The following is a 7,250-nucleotide window of genomic DNA, read 5'->3' as shown; positions in this document are numbered from 1 at the left end:
AGGCTCCTAATAGGTTTTGTATGATTTCTAAATAACTTGAGTTTGACATTAAGACAATTATTGATAGTTTTCTTTTTCTACCAAACTATGTCATTAAGACCTTCCCTACAAAAATTAACACATGGGAAATAATATTAAAATCAATCTTGTTTGAGTTGTTCATTATAAGTAAACTAAATGAAATATATACATTTTTACTATTTTTCTTTATAAACATAATTTCATTGTTATCAATGGAGATTAAAAAATCATATTTAAATGGAATTAAAAATAAAATAAAATTTATTTTTATAACAATTTTATTTTTTAAAATCATTAATTTAAATTATGAAATTAGTTTTAAAATTAAAAATATTTGTTGTAATTATAGTTTTGAAGATTTCATGATTTTTATCTTATTACTTTTTAAAAAATGTTTTAATAAGAAAATATTTATTTTAATGGTTTTAAATATTTAAATCTTTATTTAAAAATATTTAGATTAGTGTGGGGAGCAATTAGGTCATTTTGAAATGGAAAAATTTTGAATACCTTGAAGACTTTAATTCTACCAATTACCCTATTTACAATTTCAAAATTATTAGAAGGTTGATAAATTAGTCTTACATATATATAGCATATGAGTGTTTACATTATTTTTGAAATAATATGAGAAATAATAAACATCATTTGTCTTTACAAGTTAGAAAATAATAATAATAATAATAATATTTTATGAGGTATTTAAAAATTATTTAATATATATAAGAAATAATATACAACATATTTATTATTTTGTAAATAAAAAACAAAAAAATATTTACTAAGTTATTTAAAAAGTATTTATTATATATTCTATAAGTTTGAAAAAAAAAATATTTGATGATGTCTAATTTTCAAGTTAGAACAAACAAAGAATACTAATATTTTATGAAGTGTTTAAAAATTGTTTAATATATACGATAAATAATATAAGTTTAAAATAAAGAATAATATTTATTATATATTATGTAAGTTTGAAAAAAAAAAGAATAATATTTGATAAGGTATTTAAAAGTTATTTACTTTAAAAATGTATTTAGTAATAATAATTTTTAACCATTTATTTTTCATATTCAATTCGAAGGATAAAAATGATTGGAAAATTATTTAACTTAGTCTCAAATAAATACATGAGATAATGGTGGCAGAGTCGAAGAAAGAATAGAAAGGTGGGATGGTTTGTTAGTTTTTTATTTAATAGTGAAAGGTATTTTAGGGATATTTTTAAAGAATATATCCTTCCTCTCGATTAGTTTAATTATGGAAGATAGGATGACGTTACCTTAAGCGCAACGGAGGTGAAAACACAATTTCCCTCATAATAAATTATTATACCGTCAACGCACTCAAAGGGGAACAGCATCTTTTGCACTAGTAGTTTTTGATGGGCGTGACTCCCATACCATGAAAGATAAGATACATATATGGACAAAATGCAGCGTCCGGAAGAGTGGACTTGGGAGAGAGAGAGAGAGAGAGATTCTACGGTATACGTACCATTAAAAGAAGTTGTTGTACTTAGATATTGCACATGGACTTATATCTATATATATTCCAATAAAGAAGCTCTAGACGCTTACATTGAAGTCACTGAATCTCTAATAATAATACTCCCCCATGCCCCACCCAACCACAATAGAATTGAGTGGTAGAGTTGGCCACAGCTATGTTATCCTCATCAAGCTCAAAAATAGCATGCATCTGTCTCTTTTGAGTGGCTCGTTAGGTTTAGCATGATGTGACCAATGGTCTCCCAGAACTTGCAAGGGACCACCGGAGGCTGGCCGACAAGTGCCGGGCGAGATATGGGCCAATCATCACGGCTGGTCGGGTAAGCCTCACCGCAATATCTGTCACTAGTTTGTTGGTGATGCATATATACGAAGATACACTAAATTAAGAACAAGAGTGCTACACGTTCAATGGCTGCGGAATTGAGGTCACATTCTATTCATGGATCTATGGACTCTTTGATGTTCCAGTTTGAGGAGAACTAGGAAGTTGGATCTTTTAACTTGGTCCGAAAATATAAGGTCCATTTGTTAACTTTTTAGAAAATGGTAGTCTATTTCCCCAAAAAAATAAATAAATAAATAAAACATGTTTCACACTAACAAAATAAAAAATAAAAATAAAAAACAATTTTCTCTACATGAAATAATTTTCTTTCTTAAGGCAACTTATTTGGTAAATGTTTTTAAGAATAATTTTATGTTTTCGCGAATAAAAAAATCTGGAAAACACGTTTAACAATTGGGGTCTATTTGATAACTGTTTTAAAAAACAATTTAAAAAAAAACATATTTGATAATTAGGGTATGTTTGGTAACTGTTTTCAAAAACAAATTTCTTTTTTCTAGAACACAAAAACTAGAAAATTTGTTTGACAATTAAAAACTGTTTTTTATTTTATGTTATCAAAAAATAGAAAACTGAGTGTTTTGAGATAATATCTTTTAGTTGTTTTCAGTTATTTTCATTTGTTTTAAAAAAATAATTATACAAACATATATAATGATTAAAAATAAAGTTGTGTACATAAAAATTATTTTAAAAACATATTTAAAAATATTAAAAATAGGTTAAAAATATTTTACGTTCTCAAACAAACTTTTATTCTACAAAACATAAGAGAATAGTTTTCATAAACTTTTTTAAAAACTATTTTTCAAAACTATTTTCAAAACAATTACCAAACAAGCCATTAAATATTGTTTTCTATTTTTTGTTTTCAAGAATATAAAATAAAGTATTTTTAGATCAAATATTTTAATTGTTTTCATTTGTTTTCTAAAGATTGTTTTAAAAAATAATTATATAAATGCGTAAAATGATTAAAAATAAAACATTAGATATAAAAATTATTTTTAAAACATATTTAAAAATATTTAAAATAGATTAAAAACTTTTTAGGTTTCCAAATAGACTTTTGTTCTACAAAATGTCTAAGAACAATTTTCAAAAACTATGTTAAAAAACTATTATATAGAACTATTTTCGAAAACTATTACCAAATAAGAACAAGATGTTTTTAGTTATTTTTAGTTGTTTTTGCTTGCTTTCTAAGAATGGTTTTAAAAACTAATTACACAAATATGAATCATAAAACACTGAAGTCATTTTTTAAGCATATTAAAAAACATAAAAAATATACGGATAAAAATATTTCAAGTTGTCAAATTGACTTCTTATTTAAAGTTTAAGGGCAATTTGGTAACATTTTTGTTTTTAAAATAGAGAACAAAATATAGTTTTTTAGAATTTTTTGAAAACAAGAGTATTTGATAAAATGTTTTAAAAAGTAGTTTTTAAAAACAAAAAAACTTGTTTGGAGAAAAATAAATTGTATTGTTTTTAAAAACAATATTTTATTTTTATTTTATAAAAACTTTTTAAATTTAATTTATATTAATATGAAATCAAATTCAAGTCTTATTAAAAAAAGAAGAAATAAATTTATAATTATGTAAAATTTGAAAATAAATATTTTTTAATTATCAAACAATTTTTTTTAATTCTAATGAAACAAAAATTATCATAAGAAGAAAATAATTTCAGTATTCACTTTTAATGCAGGTCCAATAAGTAATTCAATTAAATTTTTTCCTATGGGTAATATATATATATATATATTAAGTTAACGTAACTAACAAAAAAATAAGCAAAACTGATGGATCATATATATAAAGCTAGTGGCGGAGTCAGGATTTTAAGGGTACAACTTCTAAGACATGTAAATTTTGTCAATTATAAGAGAATGTGGACTTTAGCCCAATCACCCGGCCTCTTTTGATGGTCCATTCCCCTTGTGAGTAGGGATGGTAATAAGGAGGGTTTTTTCAGGTACCCGCCCCACTCCGTTCCTAATATTGTCTCATCCCGCCCCACATATAAAATTAATTTAAATTTAAATTTTAAATTTAATTTAATTTAAAATTTTATTTTACTATTTTTAATATATAGATAATAATAAAAAAATTTGATAAAATAAGTTATAAAAAATATAATAATTTTATTATTTATAAAATATATTTATTTTAGTGTAATTAAAAAATTTAAAAGTAATTTTTTAAAAAAAAAAGTTAAACGCGGCGGGGCGTTTCCCTCCCATACCAGTCCCGCCCCGTTTGATTTTTTAAACGAGATAAGGATGGGAATTGTTTTTAATAAATGGGATGGGGTTGGAATGGGTGCGACCTGTCCCGTTTGCCGTTCCTATGTGTGAGGAGTGGAGTTTTAATTTTTTTAACATTTTCAGGGGGCACCTGCCCTGGGCCTCGGCTAGCTCTGCCCCTGTCCGAAGCTATATTGATGAAAATTTGCACATTACCAAATGGGTAAGGCTGTTTGTTTGCTTCCAATTGCTTGGAAAATGCCATTTTGGTGCCCCTGGGCCTTGGCTGGCTCCACCCCTGTCCAAAGCTATATTGATGAATAATTTGTACATGACCAAAAGGGTAAGGCTGTTTGTTTACTTCCCATTGCTTGGAAAATGCCATTCTAAAAACCAGTAAAGAAAACTGGACAACTGATATAAAAAAGAGTATCTACAGTGGCAAGAAACAACCCGGGCTTATTCTCTGAATGTTGGAAGGGATTTGAATTAGAGACCTTGAGAGAGGACAACCCCTTACCACTAGACCAGATTTGCCCTAACTGTTATGTATAGATATACTAATTAATTAAAATAATAAATAAATTAATTTTAATTATCTTATTATCTCTTATATAATAATTAAATACAAGACAAATATAAATTTCAAAATAAAAATTTTTTTCAATATTTTTATGAATTCTTTTATCAATTTTTGTTTCATGGATATTTTTTAGAATTTATTAATATTTTCATATGGATGAATTTTTGTCGAATATTGACCCGATCTTTCTAGTTTGGTCCGATGGTCAAACTGGACAAACTGTCTAGTTCCATGCGAAATCAGTCAACTATTGATTTGACCCAAATCATGTTGGGCTTTCATGCCATTGGCCCAATCTCCTTCATTGCATGCCCACAATTTTATTTGCAATTTGCTAAAGATGAACTGGGTATTCATACCACTGATGGGGTCTATTAGTTTTCAATATGGGATAGGTTTGGGTCATATTGAAAAAATATTTTGCATTGTGGGCATTTGATATAAATTTTTATCATATAAAACATTTAAACAAATATAAATATTTATATCTACATTTATTTTTATAATAATTATTAATGATAAATATGAAAATAATATAAATTAATTAATAAAATATTTTTAAAATTTTTAAAATAACAAAATACATAGATATATGTAATTAAATTAAATATTATAATTTTCTTTTCACCTTCATGTTTAAATATTATACTTATTCTATTTAATAAAATTTAATATATTAATATATTTATATTTATCTTTTATCATTTAATCTGATACATCAAATATAAAAAATAAATAAATATTATTAAAAAAATTAATTAATTATATATATGAAGTCACTGATTCGACTACAGTTCAATCACCAGTTCAACTACTAAGCCTTAAACCGACAACTTTTCTAAGTTATTCCTAAATTTGTGATTAATTGAAAACCAAAAGGTAAGATTAATTGAAAGATTAGAAATTCATTAAATTGAAAATTAGGGAAAAGTTACAAAAAAGAAAAAAAAAAAAAAGAAAAAAAGGAAAAATCACAATTGAAAAACTAAAACTAAATTATTCCTACTCCTACCCTTAAATAAAAAGAAAACAATCTAACTATTTTTTATGTATTCACAACCTCTCTTTTATAGGCAAAAAGTTCTCTATTGTTCCAACTGTTACAAAGCCACTCCTTTTAGAACTACCTCCTACCCATGATAATGATCTATTTATATGTTAGTGTAATCATCATTCTTGATGTATTAGCTTGGAGTTGGTGGTTGCACCTTTATTTTTGTGTAATAAATATAGGGAAGTTTGATGGTACAATTGAAGACGTTGGGCCTTAGATGATTACGCTATTATGGTGAGTGTGCCAATCATTAGAAGTACAAGTGCACTACTCTTGCATTAATGGATCGAACTAGTGCACAAGACATCCAAGGGTATGCTTTATTAGTGATAAGGGCTCACGTAATTTGAATGTAAAGGAGGTGGGTAGCTTGAGTCATCTATTGGCTTGGGTCAAAGAGGTGGGCAATTTCTTAGCTTTAGTGCACTCAAGAGGTACGCAATCTTAAGGTGACTTAGTGGGGTGTGCGATTTAATACAACACAATAAAGAAGTAGGCTAGAGAGCTCCTAAGTGCTTGGTCTTTGGGGCACACTTATGAAGTGTGCTAGGTGGTTCTATGATCGAGGAAGAGTGTGCGATCTAAGTTTTGCGCACTTGAAAAGTGTATAATCTATGTTTTACCCCTTCTTAGACTCGTCTTTTAAAAGATCATAATTGTTTGATTTATTGCACAAAAAAATACTTTAAAGCCTTCAAAATACTTACAAAATGTATTATATATAAATTTTTTAGGTATTAATGACAAAAACAAGCATTAGGTTAGTTTTGAGTGCTTCAAACATTTCAAAATAAGCTCTTTAGAGTCATCCAAGTTCTAAGTTTGAGTTTTCATCACAACCCCCTATCAACTTGTTGCTAGTCCCTTAGTAACAAAAACTGAAAACTAATCACTCAATTAAAATGAAAACATTAAAAGAAATTCGTCAAATCAAGTCGCCTAAGTTTAAGTCATAATGAGTTACATTACCCTTCTCGAACTTTGTTCTTTTTACTTGTCTTATTAACTTTCCTCACCTAGTTGTGATCGGACATTAAAATATTGTGTTTCGATAAACCTCAACACAATACATGGGATGAAAATATCAATATCTTGATATTTTGGCAATTTATCAAGAATTTCGCTGATTTGTTAGAATTTATTGACATTTTATTGATTTATCGTGTTGACCGGTCAACACAGGGTGAGCAACAAGGGGTTTGACGGTTACTCGAACCCCAACCAAAAGATTCAACATGCAATTGACCAACCACTAGGGCAAACTTGCATGTTATTATATATATATATTGAGCACCAAATATATATAGTCTAAAATCCATAATATAAACATAATATTAAAATAATATTTTAATGAGCAAATTAATAATAATTATTCTATAATTAAATGACAAAATTTCATTTATTAATTACCAAAAATATAAAAAACTATCATGTAATTTTCTTTATAGTATTTTTAATATCATTAATATATTAATTAA

This window comes from Vitis vinifera, chromosome 18 (assembly GCF_030704535.1).
Source record: "Vitis vinifera cultivar Pinot Noir 40024 chromosome 18, ASM3070453v1".
Taxonomy (NCBI): Eukaryota; Viridiplantae; Streptophyta; class Magnoliopsida; order Vitales; family Vitaceae; genus Vitis; species Vitis vinifera.
This window is presented reverse-complemented; position numbering follows the sequence as displayed.